Source organism: Cavia porcellus, unplaced genomic scaffold (assembly GCF_034190915.1).
Source record: "Cavia porcellus strain 051 isolate PalLab524CR breed Dunkin Hartley unplaced genomic scaffold, mCavPor4.1 scaffold_14, whole genome shotgun sequence".
In the NCBI taxonomy this organism is placed as follows: Eukaryota; Metazoa; Chordata; class Mammalia; order Rodentia; family Caviidae; genus Cavia; species Cavia porcellus.
Window position 1 is genome coordinate 34429299 of NW_026947497.1, and position 17884 is coordinate 34447182.

Genomic DNA, 17884 nt, shown 5'->3' on the forward strand with positions numbered 1-17884 from the left:
ACCTCGGCCGGGCGGGCACCTGGCTACCCCTGCCAGGACCCCGCCTTCGTAGTACTAGTGAGACCGAACGCACTCCTCAGTCTCCTTGCCTGGTTTGCACTTCGGCCCGCGCGCCTGCGGGCACAGGCGCTCCCCTTCAGTCCCCACGCCTCGGAGGCCCTGGTTCCGGGCTAGGCCCGATCTCCCCGACTGCAACACTGGTAGTTTTCGCTCTCCCTGAGCACGGGGAGGAGAGGCTCGGCCTTCAGCTAGGAGGCGGGCAGCACGCGTAGTGGCGGCGTGGTTGGTGTGGGAATCCGGCCGGCAGGCCGGGGTGGCATCCTTGGAAGGAACAGGTGGTGCGGATGCGGCACGACTCATTCATTGCCCAGCCGCGGCTCCCTCCGTCGTGCGTCCCTCCCTCTGCCTCCCTTCTGGGATTCACCTGTCTCCCCGGTCCGGCGTCACTGAATGACCTGGCTAGAGGGAAGGAAGGAAGGAAGAAGTTCGGTGGAGGGAAGGAAGCTTTCCAAGCAACTACTGCCTTGTAGTCAGCTGTATACTTGAGCCCACAGCTCCTTGGCCTCTCCTTCCCTCCTCTCTGGAGCGAAGAAGAAGCATTTATTTCTTAGTTTCCGAGCGGGAAACAGCCCCACCCCATCACTGTCCTCGGGAGGTGGGGCCCTCTGCGTGGGGCGGTCGGTAGGAAGTAAGTTGAGAGCCTTTAGTGGAGACAGACTTTTTTCGTACACTGAAGCGTTTTAACACTGATGTAAAAAGTTTGCGCAGAAGAGAGACTAGAACTTTTGAGATGGAACTTGGCACTGGCTCAGGCTCATTCCCTGCATTTCAAATGTGTACAGTTGGCGTTTTTTAAGAACCATAAATGCTTTTATGTTTGTAGGAGTTGTTTATATTGTAGAATATGTACTGTAACCTTGGTGCTGTAATTAATACATTGTAGCATATTTTTCGTTTGGTGTTTAGCGTGGGGGTGCTCCTTTGCCTGAAAGAATGAACTGTACTTGCGAAGTTTACGACTAAGATTTTGGAGAGTGTGTATGAACTCTTACAATTATAATTTGTGTCACTTTTTTGAGAAGTAGAACTCTGAGGATTTTTCTAGAAATAATCACGTTATCAGAGTGACTTTGATTTTACCAAAAATACATATATATGTTGCAGATTGAGTCTCTCTGAGTTGCCAAAGAGGACTTCAATCTTGCAAGAAGACTCCTGCTTCAGCCTGTCAAGTGCTATGATTTCAGTTAATGCTGAATAATAGAAAGTCCCGTCCAGTTGAATATAGCTGTTAGTTACCCTGGCATTTTAAGACTAATTGAAGTTGTAGGTGGGATTGTTGCATAATTTTAGGAGAACAATAGTTTTTTGGGGGGCCTAGCCCAGGCTATGCAGGTGTCTTACAGAGTCCCATCCTCAGCCCTTATTTTTTAGACCTTAAGCAGGGAGATGTATAACATAGCTTTATTAGTTTATCTTCTAGGCCCCCCTTCCCCTTTTTATGTGGTACTGAGTATTGAACCCAGGGACATGCACAAAGTGTACTGCTGAGTTCTACTCCCAGGCACTTCCTCAGCTCTTCATATTGAAAAAAATAAAGATGAAAAATTGAGTGTACCAGCAACATTAATAAAGTCTTTGTCTATGCTTAATATTTTGTCAAAACTTGCATTCTATCACTGTTCCTTCATGTATGTGAAACAAAATAATCTGTTGGCATAATGCTTCATTCATAAGTACTTAAAATAAGCATCTCCTAAGAATAGACATTGTTACAGCAGGCATAGTGGTGCCTGCCTGTAATCTCAGCACTTGGGAGGCTGAGGCAGGAGGATTGCTGAGTTCAAGGCCAGCCTGAAGTGTATAGCAAGACCCTGTCTTAAAAAGACCGAAAAAACCCAAAAAAGACAATTGTGCTGTATATCCATAGTATCATTAGCAGTCATTCTCTCATATTGTTTCATTTCAGACTTTTCCACCTGTTAGCATTGTTTTTCAAAATTAAATGTTTATTTTTGAGATTACTGTAGATGGACAGTTTGTAAGGTCTTTTGTAATCTTTCCCCACTTTTTCAACACTATAATACCTTGTAAAACTTACAGATCATAATCATGACTTTGATACTATTTATTTACTTATTTATTTTTGCAGTAGCAGGGATTGAATCTGGGCCTGCACACTGAGCTACACCACTGGCCTCCCTTTTATTTTTAGTTTTGCATCAGGGTCTTCTTGGGTTGCCCAAGCAGAGCTCAAACTTGTGATCTGTCAGCCTCAGCCTCCCAGAGTGCTGGAATTATAAACCTGTGCTACCAGGCCCAGCCCTGTCTACTGTTCTTACTCAGATTTTCCCCTTTTTGCTTATACTCATTTATGTCTGTGTTGTTCTATGCAGTACTGTTAGGTGTTAGGTGTATACATTCAGCTTCAACAGTCAAGACTCAGAATAGTCCCATCAACACAAAGCATCCCTGTGTTACCCCTTGAGGCCAACATCTGCCCACCTTCTTCTTATCCCTTATCCTTAATCTGTAGCAGTCACTGGTCATCTATTTATTTAGCCATTTCAAAATGTTTACTAAAAAGAACCATGCAATAGAAACGGTTTTTTTTTTTTTATTAAATGCAGCACAGTTCCCTTGAGGTTTATCCAAGTTGTTCCTTTTCATTATTTTCCTTTCCTTTTTTTTTTTTTTTTTTTTTTTTTTGAGGCAGAATCTCATTATGTAGTTCAGGCTGGCCTTGAACTCACTGTGTATGCAGCTCAGGCTGGACTTGGAACTCATGGTGATTCTAAGTGTGCTGGGATGACAGATGTGGGCCACCATACCTGGCTATCTTTTTCTTTTCGTTGCTGAGTGCTATTCCATGATACAAATTTATTACAGCTTATTTCAACATTCATAGAATAACAGTTCTGACTAAGCATGTTAGGATTTCTTTACTAAAACTACAGTTCTGGATTAAGCATTTTAGGATTTCTTTACTGAAATCACAGTATGAAAGGATTTATTAAAATAAGGTACATGCAAAAGAAATATGAAAAGCACTAAATGAAAAAGAAGTAAGGGAGATATAAGGCCCTTATTGTTTTGTTCCTTTAGGAAGGAGAAAAATATGACTAACCAAAAGGATAGTTAGTATTTGTCTAAAATTGCTTCTACTAGCTGGGTATCTTGGCTCATGCGTGAATATTAACACTTGTGAAGCTGAGGCAGGATGATCATGAGTGTCAGACCAACCTGGGCTATATAACAAGACCTTGTCTCAGAACAAACAGCAACTACAATAAACCACCACTAAGCTGACTTTTTCCTCAGCTTTGATTGGAAATTAGCTGTTAAATTAGCCCCCCATCCAACCTGATAAAGGAAAAGTTGGACATATTCTTAAGACTGTGGTCAAATACTAGTTTGGTAGCTGTTAAACCATTCTGGAAGCATTCAGTTTTTGAACTGCTGTCTTATTTGTTGTATTATACTTGTTTGTAAACTTAGGAGCTGAAATTAGTTTGTAAATTCTAAAAAATAAAAATCTCAATTTCATTTTTTTTTTTTTTTCCAAATCCATTTTATTTCAAGACAAAAAAGAGAAGAAAAAACAAAGTTTCAAAACATGTCAGTCAGGGGGCAACAATGGTACATACATTGTTCATTATCTTCAGTTTCAAAATAATGAAATTAATTTTTCAGTTGAAACATGGTTTAAATATTAGCTTGCAAAATTTCAGAGTTTCTGCACTAACTTCTCATGGCCTGCTGTAGGCCAATTTGTATCTGAAATTAAATTTTGTTGCATGTTGGACCCTTTTCCCCCATACTGTTTCATTTTATTTTTGTTTTTTGGTACTGGGGACCAAATTTACAACCTGGTGCTTGCCAGACAGACACTTATGCCACTAAACTAAAACCCCATCCACATACTATTTTAGGGTCTTATTAAGTATTGTTATAAAGTTGTTCACAATATCTGCATGTTTCTTGTCTATAATTCTTCTAGGAAAGGGGGAAGATGAATATAAAGTGATTTTTAAATTTTTAAATTTTTTTGTCTTTTTGAGACAGGGTCTTGCTGTGTAGTTCAGCCTGGCCTTGAGCTCACTTTGTAACCCAGGCTGGTCTCGAATTTGCAACAATCCTCCTGTCAGCCTCCTGTGGGCTGGCATGCACCACCATGCCCAGCTAATGTGATATATATTATGTAAGGTCTCATTTAAAGAATTGTGTTTGCGCCGCAGTGTAGTAGCATATACCTATGATACCGGCCCACTAGAGGCTGAGTCAGGATTTCAAGTTCCAGGACAGACTTGGCTACAGAGACCTTTTAAACAAGCAAGCACACTAACAACAGCAAAATAATAGTGTTTGCCAAAAGCTTTCTTTTTTTGTTGTTATTTAACACTAGTTTAACTTACTTGAAAAATTAGGTTATTAGAAAATTGGTAACTTTGTCCATCTTTGATGCTATTTTTTAGCTAGAGAATTTGAAAGTACTGTGGGTCTTCACACCTCTTTCTTATTTTTTATTTTTAAATTTTTTTTGGTACTGGGTATCGAACTCACGCCTTTGCACTTGCAAGGCAGGCGCTTATACCGCTGAGCTAAATCCCTGGCTCACACCACTTTCTTATGATCTAAGTTTAGGATAAGAAAGACAAAGTTGTAAGGCAGGAGAAAAAGACATCTTTTCAGATTTTAGTCCTTTCTGGAAAGCTAGACCCAGTCCCTGCAGAAAGGGATTGCTAGGTTGGTTGTTGTTGTGTCAGATATTAGTATAAGTTAAGAAAAATAATCCAAAATGCGAACACTTAAAATATTGTACCCTATTAATAAATGTGGGTTTGGATTTTAGCTTGGTCTGTATTTGTTATGAATCTGAGTTACAGAACTTCACTTTCCTGTAAAAATAGTTAAGAGAAATGAGCATAGCATGGTGATAATATTTGTGATTTACTGAAAATCGACTGTTTGCCTGGCTCTGTCCTGATGGCAGAGAAGCACCACACAACAGAATTTTTTGTGATCAAGCCAGGTGGGGATCCCTGCCGATAATCCCAGCACTTGGGACGCTGAAGCAGGAAGATCACTACAGTGAACCTAGGCTACATAGTGAGTTCAAGGCCAGTTTGAAATACATACCGAGACCATGTCTCAAAAAAATTTTTTTTCCTGTAATCACAGAAATGTTCTTTGAGTTTTAATACAGCTGTCAGCCATACATAGCTGCTATACACTTCAAATAGGGCTGGTGTAAATAATGAACTAAAGTTTTAATACAATTAAATTCAAACGTGAATATTTACCATTTTGGATACAGTACCTTGTTTTCCTTCTCCGTGGGACTGGGGGTTGAACCCAGACGTTTACACATGCTAAGAAAACTCTCTACTACTGAGCCCACTCCGGAAGGAACATGGTATACCTTTTAGAGTCCTTTGTTAATTTCAAAGCTTTTTCAAGGTGGCCATTTTTATTAAGTGGGCACACTGAGGTTAAGGTTAACACCTAGTGTTCGAGTCAGACTTGTTTTTCAAGGCACTTACATCATTGTTTAGTGTTTTAACTGCTTTGGGGAGGGGCATAAAGGAGGGAGGGAGTAGTTGTAGTAATTGTTAGGTGGTTGCAAATATTGTAAATAAATTACTTAATATGTTTTATTACAGTTGAAAAGTACTGTTTTTACTGTTGACCCTAGGGTTAACTTCAGTTGTGGATGAAATTCATACTAGGGATTATTAACAAGTAGATTTCCATATACGCATGTAAGGTCAGCTGATTGTGTGTGTGTGTGTGTGTGTGTGTGTGTGTGTGTGTGCTGGGGATCAAACCTACAGCCTTATGCATGGTAAGTTTGGATGATTTAACTTAAATTTATATGTGGCAATTCACTTTAGCAGCTGAGTGTTAGAAGTTGGTTTTAATACACTTTTGGCTATGCTGTTTATTTTCAGACTGTAACGAACACAGTAAAACCAAAATATAAACAAACAGCAGATTTCTACTTGCAGTGAACACCCTTTTATACATGGTAGGTAATCAGAAATTTAAACGAGCATGGATGCTAGTCAAATGCCTAAAACTATAATAAACTTTGGCTTTAAAGTACAGTGGAGTGGTGGAGCTGGGCAAGATTGCATATTCCTATAAGGGAAGCTGAGGCAGAAGGATTGCAAGTTCAAATCCAGCCTGTCTCAAAATTTAAAAAATTAAAAAGTACTGGAGATGTATGTCTATATGAATGCCTTGGGTTCAACTCCTATTACTACCCATGCTACCAAAACAAGGAAACATCCATCCATCCACCCATCCATGCGCCATGTGCACCGTAGTGTGAAAGAGAGATGGAGAGGCATCCATCAAATGTACGAGGCGAATTGTATGAGGGTGCAGCAGATAGGAGAAAGAACTAAGGTTCTGTAGCACAGAAGAGTAATTACGGTTGATGGTAGTCATGTTATCTCACAGTAGCTAGTGGAGGGATTTGACTGTTTTTTTTTTTTTTTTGTCTTTTTTGTTTTTATCGGTACCAGGGATCGAACTCACGACTGCCTGCTTTCAAGGCAGGCGCTTATGCCGCTGAGCTAAATTCCCAGCCCCGGGATTTGACTGTTTTCAACACGAAAAAACCATAAATGTTTGAGATGATGGATGTACTTGTTACCCTGATTTGATCATTGGATTTTGTATGCATGTATTGAAATATCACACTGTCAGAGCCAGGTGTGGTGGCTCATGTCTGTAAATCCCAGCACTCGGGAGGCTGAGGTGGGAGGATGGTTGCGAGTTCGATACTAGCCTGGGCTACAAAGTGAGCTTAAGGCCAGCCTGAACTGCATAGCGAGACTCTGTCTCAAAAAGACCAAAAAAAAAAAAATCATCACACTGTCCCCTATTGTTATGTACATTTGTGTCCTTTGAAAAAATAAAGGCAACTTGGAAAATGAAAAATTACTGTAAAAGTGAATGTAATTTTGTTTTAATGTAAATATATTCCATTATAAAAGGCACAGTCTTCTAAGTAGTCTGTGAAAATCTAGAAAAGTAAGAAGTGAAAACATTGTCTATGGCCATACCACCCTGAACGCCCCCGATCTCGACTGAAGACAAAACAACAACAACAAAAATCAACCTTAAATATTTAGAAAATGGTTATTTTGGTTTAGGAGATTAGATTAAACATACTTACTTGGCTTGGAATACGGTATTCTAATAAAATAGTGATTACAACAATTTTAGTTTTCAGTAATAATAGGCAGCATGGTATTCTCAGAAAAGCACACAAAAGCTTGCCTAATAGAGAACTAAATGTAGTGTTCTATTCTGAAGATATGAAAGCCTTGCGTTCCTTTTGGGTCGTTATTGGGGTTCCAGCAAACCAGGCATTTGAAGATAATGGCACTGCACTCTCAACTCGTGTTTGGCCGCTCAGGCTGAAGGGCTGTGTGTGCCTTGTCTGCGCCAGGGGAGGTTGATTAGCGCCTGACCAGGCTAGCTCAGCGGGAGGGGTCTCTCCTGTGTGCTCTTCTTCCCTTTCAAGCTTCTTCTTTTAATACAGTTCTGGGAGAACTTTGGTTCAGGCAGATCTTTGTTCATAAAAGCATTTTGGGACGGAAAAAGAAAGCTAGGTCATGTAAGGATTGTATGCAAGGGGCTGCTTGTTCAGAATTTTTTCCATTAGATGAGGACCTGGTTTGAAGTCAACCTTTTAGGACAGTGTGCAGGTGGCCTTTACACGCTATAAGTACAAGGGCCTTCTTTGTTTTTTGTCTTTTTGAGAAAGAGTCTTGGGCTATAACTCAGACTGGCCTCGAATTCACTTTGTAGCCCTGGCTGGCCTTGAACTCACAGCAATCTTTCTGCCTCAGCCTACTGAGTGCTGAGATTACAAGCATGTGCCACCACACCCAACCCAAAGGCCTTCTTTGAACAGAAGTACTCTATTTTTTTTAGTTGCTGTACCCACTGGATCTCTGGCATACTAGGCTAGTGCTCTACCACAGATCCACATTCCTAGTCCTAACTTTTTTGTTGTTGTTGTTGTTTTTTTTTTGGAGACAGGGTCTCGCCATGTAGTCCAGGCTGACCTCAAACTAGTGGTGATCCTCCTGCCTCATCCCTCCCTAGTGACGATCCTAACTTTATTTCCTTCTTTCTTGGTTTATTTTTCAATGTAATTTACCACCATTTAATAAATTTTACTTGTGTATTCATTTATTACATATTTTCCACAATTAAAAAAATTTTTTTTGAGGATAGGGACTCTTTGTTGCTGTGTTCACATTGGTTAAAATGAGGGTAACATAGTAGATACTATATACATGTTTGTTGCATGAAATGAACAATTATAGACCAGGAGAAAGCGGTTTGGATTGTGTGCTTGAATAAATATTTTTGGAGAAGGGAGTGAGGCTGAACCTTGGCATTGTACATTTCATTATTATATGAGATAATTGGGTAGGATACTGCATGGAGCCTGTATTGTCTGGTAAGACTTTAAAAATTTTGTTTGTACCAGTGGTAGTGAACCTACAGCACAGGCATGCTGCAGCAGGCTGTTTATATCATTGAAAGCTGTAAGGGGTTTGCCATCACTGATTTGTATCATTTAAATTATGATATTAGTTTGTTTACATGGTCTTCCTTTCATTATAAAAACCTAATAGGAAAATTTTATTATTGTTTGCTTTTTTGGATAGTTTTAGTATTGGAGAAAAAGTATCACTATTAAAGTTTGTTGTGAGGAGCCTGATGAATTGAATTTCCAGATAGTGAGGATCAGTCATGTGTCATTTCTTTTTGTTTGTTTTTTGGCTTTTTTGGGTACCAGGAATCAAAGTCAGAGCCTTGCACTTGCCAAGCAGGCTCTGTGCTACTTTCCCCTCCCTTTGTATCATTTTTTTTTTCCTTTCTTTCTTTTTTTTTTTTTTTTTTTTATCGGTACTGGGGATTGAACTCACGACCTCGTGCTTGCAAGGCAAGTGCTTATGCCGCTGAGCTAAATCCCCAGCCCCTTTTTGTATCATTTCTTGAAGCTCTGCAGTTGATAAGGTTTGAGAACCACTGTGTATATTTTGAAATTGGGAAAATTTGTAGATTTGAGTTGCTCTATGAGTTTTTCAGAAAATTTAAAAATCAAGTTGAAGTATGTGTTAGAATTCAGCAAGGCGTACTGGGGAGTCTGTGTTTAGGAAAGAGCAGGTTGCAGATTCAGAGAACTTAACTAGCTCCCAGCATTGACATTCAGATGCAAGTAAGTTACCATCTATTTAGAGGCAGTATCTCTGCAGAAGAGAGAAAAACTTAGATTCTTACTGAAAAGAAGGTCATTTTCCAGTTCTGATGTTGAGAAGTGCAAGCAAAGAGATGTAAAGAGTGATAGGTCTTAATATTAGGGCTACACTTGTGTTCTTGCCCTGGGGATTTCCCTGGAATGCCAGTTGTACAATAAATATCAAAGCTCTCTTATGATTCAGGCTGTACAAACTTGCCTTAAAATTGTCACTTGGCCCTACATGGTGGCTTATGCCTATAAGTCCAGCACTTAGGAGGCTGAGGCAGGGAGACCATCAGCATATAGGGCCACACAGGACTACGTCATAAGTTCAAGGCCAGCCTGGAATACATAGACCCTGTCTCAAAACAGTAAGACCACAATAAATAAAATTTAATTTGAAACAAAGTAGTTTAGCTTACTGCATTTAAGTTTCTCCTCCAAGATAAAAGTATGAATTATATTGTTCATTCCTTATTATGTTAAAGTCCTTGAAATTTTAATAAAAAAATAGGGATTGCTTTGTAGAAATAAATTATGGTGAGACCAGAGTTTTTATCTGGTGGTGCTGTGGTGACTGAAATTTTTTGTTAGCTTCCTATGAACAAATCTTAAATTGAGTTTATTTGACATAAATTGGTAAATTTAGATAAATTACCGTAAGATCTGGCCCAGTTACAATCTTACTTGAGGTTTAATCTGACTACATAAAAAAGAAGAAATGAAAGTTTACTTTTGAAAAACAATGGAGTTACAGAAAAAAAGATTACTTCCACACGTGGCTGCCTTTCCAATTAAAAAACTCTATTTTTCTTTCCATGATAATTGGTTTTAACTTAAAATGGTACCATTTTTTAGAGAGTAGTCCTTGACTATTCTAAGGTCACATTTGATTATCAGTGCTTCAGGTTTGAATCAGAATGTATTTCCTGGACTGCGGATTTAGCTCAACGGTGTAAGCGCCTGCCTGGCAAGTGCGAAGTCATGAGTTCCATCCCTGGTACCAAAAAAAAAAAAAAAAAAAAAAAAAAAAAAAAAAAAAAAGAATGTATTTCCTTACTGCAGTGTCAGGGCGTACAGAATCTTAAAAGTCACAGTCTTACAGTGTGAGATACAAACCTGAGGGTTGGGGCTGGGGATTTAGCTCAGTAGCATAAGTTTGATCCTAGTACCAAACCAAACAAAATAAAACACCTGAGGGTTTCTAGAGCAATGGGGTTGGGCACAACATTCACAAATGCAGTTAGTGACAGTTTGAAAACAAAGATAAGCTAATAAAAATGGTAGCTCATGTTTTACATATGTTTAGTGGTTAGCGCATATGCAATACGGGCTTTATTTTACCTCAAGAACACCTGAAACTTGTGGACAGTGGGCAGCTGAAGGAATGTTGTTTGTCATTACTGTGCGGTAATGGCAGGAAGGTTATCTGCAATCTGAAATGGTAACCTCTTTAGATGTGGGTGAGTGTAGCTTAAAACACAGGTGAACTGAGGCAGCTGGTGGATCTTTGATAACGTGTGTGCTGCGGGTTGTGCATGCTTACAGGACTTGTTTGCGTGGGGCGCTGTTTTCTGTGTTCGTTACACTTTTTGGCAGACAAAATCCTAGAACAAATACAAATTTATTCATACATCCATTGATTTAAAAATTTTTTTTGATACTGGGAATTGAACTAACAACCTTGTGCTTGCCAGACAGGTGCTGTGCCACTGAGCTATATCCCTGGCCTTCATTTTTATTTTGAGACAGGGTCTTCCTTAGCTGCTTAGTGTGGGCTTGAACTTGTAGTCTTTCTGCCTCAGCCTCCCAGAGTGCTGGGTTTAAAGGGTTGCTCCCTTGTGCCTGGCTTAGTGTTCCTTACCTTCTTTGCCACATTAGTTGCCTCAGCCACAGAAAGATAACTATAGTAACTTAAAAGTCTAGTTTTTTCTTGTTAGGGAAGCTTTTGAAACAGGCTAGCTTATTCTGAATGTTTTTGTGAATAAATTTCTAAAACGAAAGAAAGATAATAAAATACTATACATTTTTTTTTTCAAAGAGTGTTTTGGAATTCAGGAGAGAAAGCCTTGTGTTGAAGTAACAATAGATTGAGAGTTTGAAGTTTGGTTCTGTTTCTATCACTCTTTATGATCAGTTGACAAATCTCAGTAAAAAGAGAAGAATAGTCTTTTTAAATGTGACTCACAGGTGAGGTAACAAGATGTGTGCAAGTGCTTGACAAGTGTTAAAGCACATGTTTTGTTATAGGGTAATGCATTATAAGCTAGCTTTTTTTGGTGAATTGATCTCATGTTCACTGTATTCTGTTGATTTTTTTGGTTTTGTTTGTTTGTTTGTATTTTTGAGATGGTCTCATTATGAAGTTCAAGGCTGATCTTGAGCTCACTTCGAAGCCCAGGCTGGTCCTGAACTTGCAATGATTCTCCTGCCTCAGCCTCCAAGTGCTGGGATTATAGGCATGTACCACCATACCTGGCTTTGATGTTTAATATATATCATATGCACAAAAAGATGTGTGTGTGTGTGTGTGTGTGTGTGTGTGTGTGTGTATGGAGGGGGGGGGAGAGAGAGAGAGTGTGTGTGTTATTTATACTGGGAATTGAACAATTGAACCTAGGGCCTACTGTTCTATTTAGCTACACTCTTGTCTATGTTTTTGTTGGTTACTTTTATTTTTTAAATTTTATTTGTATTTTTTTTCTCTGAGACAAAGACTCACTGTGTAGCCCAGGATGGCCTGGAACTCATGGTGATCCTCTTGCCTCTGCTTCCTGAGTGCTGGGATTATAGGTTTTGTTTTTATACTTAGACTGTAAAAGTTTCAGTTTCTTGAGCTGAGTGTGGTGGCTTATGCCTATAAAAACAACAAAAAGATGAAAACGTTTAAGAACATTTATTTTTCTATGTACTTATTTTTTGTTTTGTTTTTGAAACAGGGTCTCACTATTGTAGTTCAGGCTGGTCTTGAACTTGCAATGATCCTCCTGCCTCTTCCTCCCCAGTGCTGGGACTACAGGTGTGTGCTACCATGCCTGGCCATTGATGTCTTTTTTATTTAGGTTTTAACTTTTGGTACATAAGTTTGAAAATAAAGCTGTTGAAGTTCATCTTCTAGTGTGGGAGGCAATGAGTAATCCCCCCTCCCCTTTTTTTTGGTGCCTTCTTGCCTGTGACTTTTTAACCATAGTTTGACTTTGTGACAGTATCATCTTATGTACTATTTTTCTACCTTTCTTAACACCTTTGTTTGGGATTTAGTTCTGTAACTAAGTATACATAGCATTTCCTAGCAGACCTTTCCTTGAAGTTTTCCCAGTGACTTCTTGGTTGGCTAAATCTCATCTCATCATCTGCTAGATTCCTAAGGAATGCTTGTGGAAATATTTCTTAAGTTCTTACTTATTTAAACTGTTTCCCAGATCCTTGATACTTGAAGGCCTGCTTGACTGGTTATAAAATCCTTGAGTCATAGTCTGTTTAAATTTCTTGAAAATTCTGCCCTCCTTTTACTTTGTTTACCTTGCTGATGGGCCAAACTGAAATTTCAAGTGTTTGTTCTTTTATCTAGACTGAATTGTTTTACCAAGATATGTTTATATCAGCTATTCAGGAAATGTTTTCTTTGGTATGTGGTTTTAGAATGTAGATTAATGTTTTCAATAAATTTGCTGTAATATTTGTTTATTGATTGTTTTTGGAAGTACTAGAGATTGAATTGGGTCCCTAGCTCTTAAAATCAATTATTGTTATTATTTTGAAATGGTTTTGTGAACTTGCTCAGGTTGGGTTCTGACTTCTGATTCTCCTGCCTCTGCCTCACAGAATGCTGAGATTACAGGCCTGTGCCACCATGCCTAATTTACTGTTTCAGTTTTCAGTGTTCTTTGCTTTGGGACCTACATTGCCTCTCTTTTGTCTTGATTATGTAATGCATTTCACCTCTACTTTTTTATTTGCTTTCCACCTCATCACAATCTGATCTCTATAGGGTATCTTGTAATTTATCTTTTTTTTTTTTTTTTTTTTTTTGAGACAGTGCCTTGCTGTGTAGCCCTGGCTGGCCTTGAATTCACTATGTAGCCTTGGCTGGCTTTGAACTTGTAGCAATTCTGCCTCTGCCTCCTGAGTACTGGTGTTACAGATATGCCACTATGCCTAGTCATAATGTGTCTTAATTTAAATTTAGCCTGTTATGTTTTATATGTTACTATTATTTGTCAATCAGATTATGAGTTTCTGATTAGAAATGTTTTTTAATCCGTATTTAAGTATAATTTGTGAAATTTGTGAGAGTATTGCATTACATCTTTACTATATTATTGCTAAGGATTTTTTTTTTTTGTATTGGGACCTTGTGCTTGCCAGGTAGGAGCTGTGCCTCTGAGCTATATTCCCGGCCAGGTTTTTTTTTTTTTTTCTTGTCTTTTTTGAGACGGGGGTCTCACTATGCAGTTCAGTGAGCCTCTAGCTCACTTTGTAGCCCAGGCTGGTCTCAAACTTGCAGTGATCCTCCCACCTCAGCCTCTCCGTGTGTTGGGATTACAGGCGTGAGCCACCACGCCTGGCTCACCCTGCCAGGTTTTTGTTTCTGTGTTCCAACTTTGTTTTGTTTTTAACTTTTTATTCCTTTTAGTAACTTCATGTGGATACTGACACATTTTTTTCTGTTCTGCTGATCTGTGCTACATTGTGCTTGACCGGCAAAAGGCAGTCTTAAATTGTGGGTGAGATTTGGATAGTGTCATCAGTCTCTAGTTCAGGGGCTCTCTTATTTGTTGCTGTTATACAATTTTTTTTAAAAAATGTTCTCCCAAAAATTCTTCTTGTCTTACTAGAGCTTTTGTCTTCTGGTCACTTCCTTTATCTTCACCTTCAATCCTCCAGGTGACTCTTCTTTTGAGGTGCCTGCTTTTCTCCTAGAAGCTGTGCCTTGCTAAAACTGCTGCCTTTGATCTCTTGAGTCTTTTCTTTTTGCCTCTCCAGTTGGCTCAGATCATGTCTTGGATCTGCCGCTGGAACTTCGTCTTACAGAGGACCCTCTCACAGGGTGAACTTTAGGTAGTGAGTGTGCATTACGCAGCCACTCCAAGACGGCTTTGTGGCTTCCTTGCCCGTTGTCATTGGAGCTTCTTGTTTTAGATGTCTGTGCACTCAGATGTGAATTGGAATGTTTAGGTATTTTTTATCTCCTTAAGTTATAAAGTCATCAGTGCTGATTCATTTTCTCTCTAGGTCTCTTGGGTTTTTATAAGGATTTATGGAGTGTTTAGAAATTAGGACTTCATCTTTCTTACGTGTTTTGCCTTAAGATAATAGTGCTGGTTTTAAAGTAACTTTTAATCCAGATTTAATAAATTAAGTAATAGGCTGTATTTCTGTTTTTCTCTTACTGTGATCATCCCACTATTTTCCAAGGAGAATTTATCATTGCAGTAATTATGAAGTTCTTCGACATAGCTGATTTTCAATTATGTGTCACCTTGAGTTTTGCAGAGATCTGTTTAGATAGTATTAATCAGGAATGCTATATTCTCCCTTTAAATGACATAATTTAATACTGGAGAAAAAACAAGATACGAAAAATCTGGCACATTTTATTATACATTCAGGGAAGCTATAGTATCCAGAAAGCACAGGATGATCATTATTACACTCAATTCTGCTGCTTTGGCAAGATCGTATCTGTAGTTTTTGCTTTTGATTCCAAAACTTCCAGACTAGACCAATGATTTTCTAGTGCTAGTACTCCACAAAAATAGAAAATTCCCACAGGTCTTGTTTAAAAATTTGTTTTATCGTTTCTTTCTTTTTTAGATATTAAGATACCTTTTGTTTTGTGAAATACTGACAGATTTTTAAAAATGATTTGTTTTGAAAATGAAAATTTAACAACTATTTCAGCTCTCCAGTTTGTTTTTTGAGACTTTACTGGTTTTTAAAAAATAAAGTATGGAAACAATATTGTATTAACCTTAGAGAGTGATCCAGAATTTAAAGAGACTTAGACCTTTCTTGTATGAAACAGGTAAGAGAACAAAGATGTTTAATTAGGAAGGAGAGAAAACCTTACAAACTAGACTCTTACAGAGCTAGAGTACAAGTTAGAGGGAGAAATTTGGATCTGCTTATATAAAGACATTTTGGGGGCTGGGGACTCAGTGGTAGAGTTGCTTGCTTAGCAGTTACAAGGCTATAGGTTCAATCCCCAGCACCACAAACAAAACAAACAAGTTAGGTAGCTAATTGGCCACTGGGATCAGATTTAGCTGTGTGTACCAAATGTACCAAATGGCATTTAGGTTTTCTTTATATTACCCCAGTTAGCCTCGCTCCCTGTCCCTCCCCAGTATTATTATTTTTTTTAATACATCTTTTTTTTTTTGTCCTTTTCTTTTTTATCAGTACCGGGGATCGAACTCACGACTGCCTGCTTGCAAAGCAGGCGCTTATGCCGCTGAGCTAAATCCTCAGCCACCCAGTATTATTTTTAATGGTGGTAAAGTTTCTCGTTTGTTAAAGGTAGGAAAAGAACAAAGTTTGGACTGAGGAAAAAGGAACCCAAAAATAAAAAACACTCTTACAGTGTGGTCTTGCTGTGTAGTTCCCAGACTGGCCCTGAACTTACCATGTAACTTAGGCTAGTGATCTTCCAGCCTCAGCCTCCTGAGTTTTGGGGTTGCATGTGTATGTCCTAAGTAGGTCTTATTTTGTTTTCCTGTTTTCAATTGTTGGAATAAACAAACTTTTTTTTTTTTTTGTCTTTTTCCTTTATATCGGTACCAGGGATCGAACTCACGACTGCCTGCTTGCAAGACAGGCACTTATGCCGCTAAGCTAAATCCCCAGCCCCAAACAAACTTATTTTAACATAAAATTCCCCCCCCCCCTTTCTTGAGACAAGGTCTCACTATGGAGTTTATGCAGGCTTTGAACCCACTGTGTAACGCAGGTTGGCCTGAATTTGCAGCAATCCTCATGCTTCAACCTCTTGAGTGCTGAGATTACAGGCATATGTCACCATGCCCAGCTGTTAACATTTAATGTAAAACCAGAGAGGGGATAAAAAGTCACCTTTAGGATTTCTTTTTGCTGGTTGTAGTGCTGTACCACAGATTATAAGATATTAAAGATAAAACATATTGTTTGTGCATAGACTTAAAGAATTTTGGGAGGGAGCTAAATGTACTCTTTGAGAGATTCTGTTCTCTTTACAAAAACACTTTTAAAGTTGAAGTATAGTTTACTCCCAGTAAAATTCATAAGTCTTGGGTGCATGGTTCTTTTTGTAACAAATGGAGCATTTCTCTTTGACCAGATAGTTTCAGCTTTGAAATTTCTCTAATCAGTGAAGCTGGTTGGGTCACTGGTAAGCTGTAGCTGATAATACAGTACTGTTGGGCTGGGAGTTTAACTCAGTGGCACAATGCCAGCTTGACAAGCACAAGTTAGTGAGTTCAATCCCCAGCACCAAAATAAATAAATAAAAATTTTAAAAAAGACAATGCTGTAAGTATTTAAATATTTTTACCAAGTGCTTACTCAGGTTGTTTTTTCTTTCTATGCTAAGGATTGAACCTGAGATCTCTCTTATGCATATGCTGTATGCTGTGCTACCCTCCCTAGTCCCAAGACTTCGATTTTCTTTCTTTTGAGACAGGGTCTTGCTACATAGTTAAGGCTGGCCTCAAATTCGTGAGTGCTGGGGTTGTAGATGTGCACCAGCATGACTAGCCTCTGCTTTTTATTTATGGATTATTTTAAACATGAAAATACAGAGTATAGGGGTCAGGGATACAGCTCAGCAGCACAGCACTGGCCTGGCAAACACAAGGTTATGAGTTCAATCCCTGGTACCAAAAAAACAAAAAACAAAAGTAATACGGAGTATAATATAGAAAATCTGCCACCTAGCATTGCTAGTTACCAATTTTTGGATTACTTTTCCACCTATGATACCTAACTGCTGCTATGTGTTGACAAAATTCCAGGCATTTCAAGTAGGTTTGACTTTCATCATTCATCTTGGTTTGAGGCTTCATTCCTTTGTTAGTCTTGGGGGAGGGGATGTTTTTTGCATTAGTGGAAAGAAAATGATGGAAAGGTATATTTAGTACTATTAAAGAAAATCATATGGACTTGAATCAAGGCTGACAGTTTTCTGAAACTGTTGGTTTCAAGCAGGAGCCTAAAGTGGTATCTTTCTATGGTCTGTTGGCCATTTCAGAACTTCCTTGGTGAATTGGCTGGGGTGGGTCAGAGAAGCCACCTCACCCCCCCCCCCCAACCACAGAGGAGAGAAGGCCACGCCCCAGGCATTCTGTTCCACAGCCTTTGTAGCGTTGCACCTGTACCCTTCCAAGGAACCTCGGATTGAAGGAATCCAGGTCCCTAACTTCAATGGACAGCCAATGCAGGAAACACCTGGGACTCAGTAAATCAGCTGATGCAGAGGAACACAGGAAAAGGTCAAGCTGAAGGAACAGGATGCCATCTCAGACCTCCAGCCCACCCAGAAGAAGTCCAGGAGATGTAGTAGACACAAAAGAAATTAGAAATCACACACCTGAAATTTATGAAATGATGACAAGTTAGTGCTTATATTGTTTAATT

The 17884-nt window shown here is 39.0% G+C and overlaps 1 protein-coding gene and 1 non-coding gene across 4 annotated transcripts in view; both read left to right on the top strand.

The window, feature by feature from the left end:
- Positions 1-17884, top strand: part of Naa15 (N-alpha-acetyltransferase 15, NatA auxiliary subunit) — a 90475-nt gene that overhangs the window by 424 nt on the left and 72167 nt on the right. The window lies entirely within an intron of this gene.
- LOC111753615 (small nucleolar RNA SNORA2/SNORA34 family) lies at positions 17405-17541 on the top strand. Its single transcript, XR_002788414.1, has one exon. It is a non-coding gene; the product is annotated as a small nucleolar RNA SNORA2/SNORA34 family (small nucleolar RNA).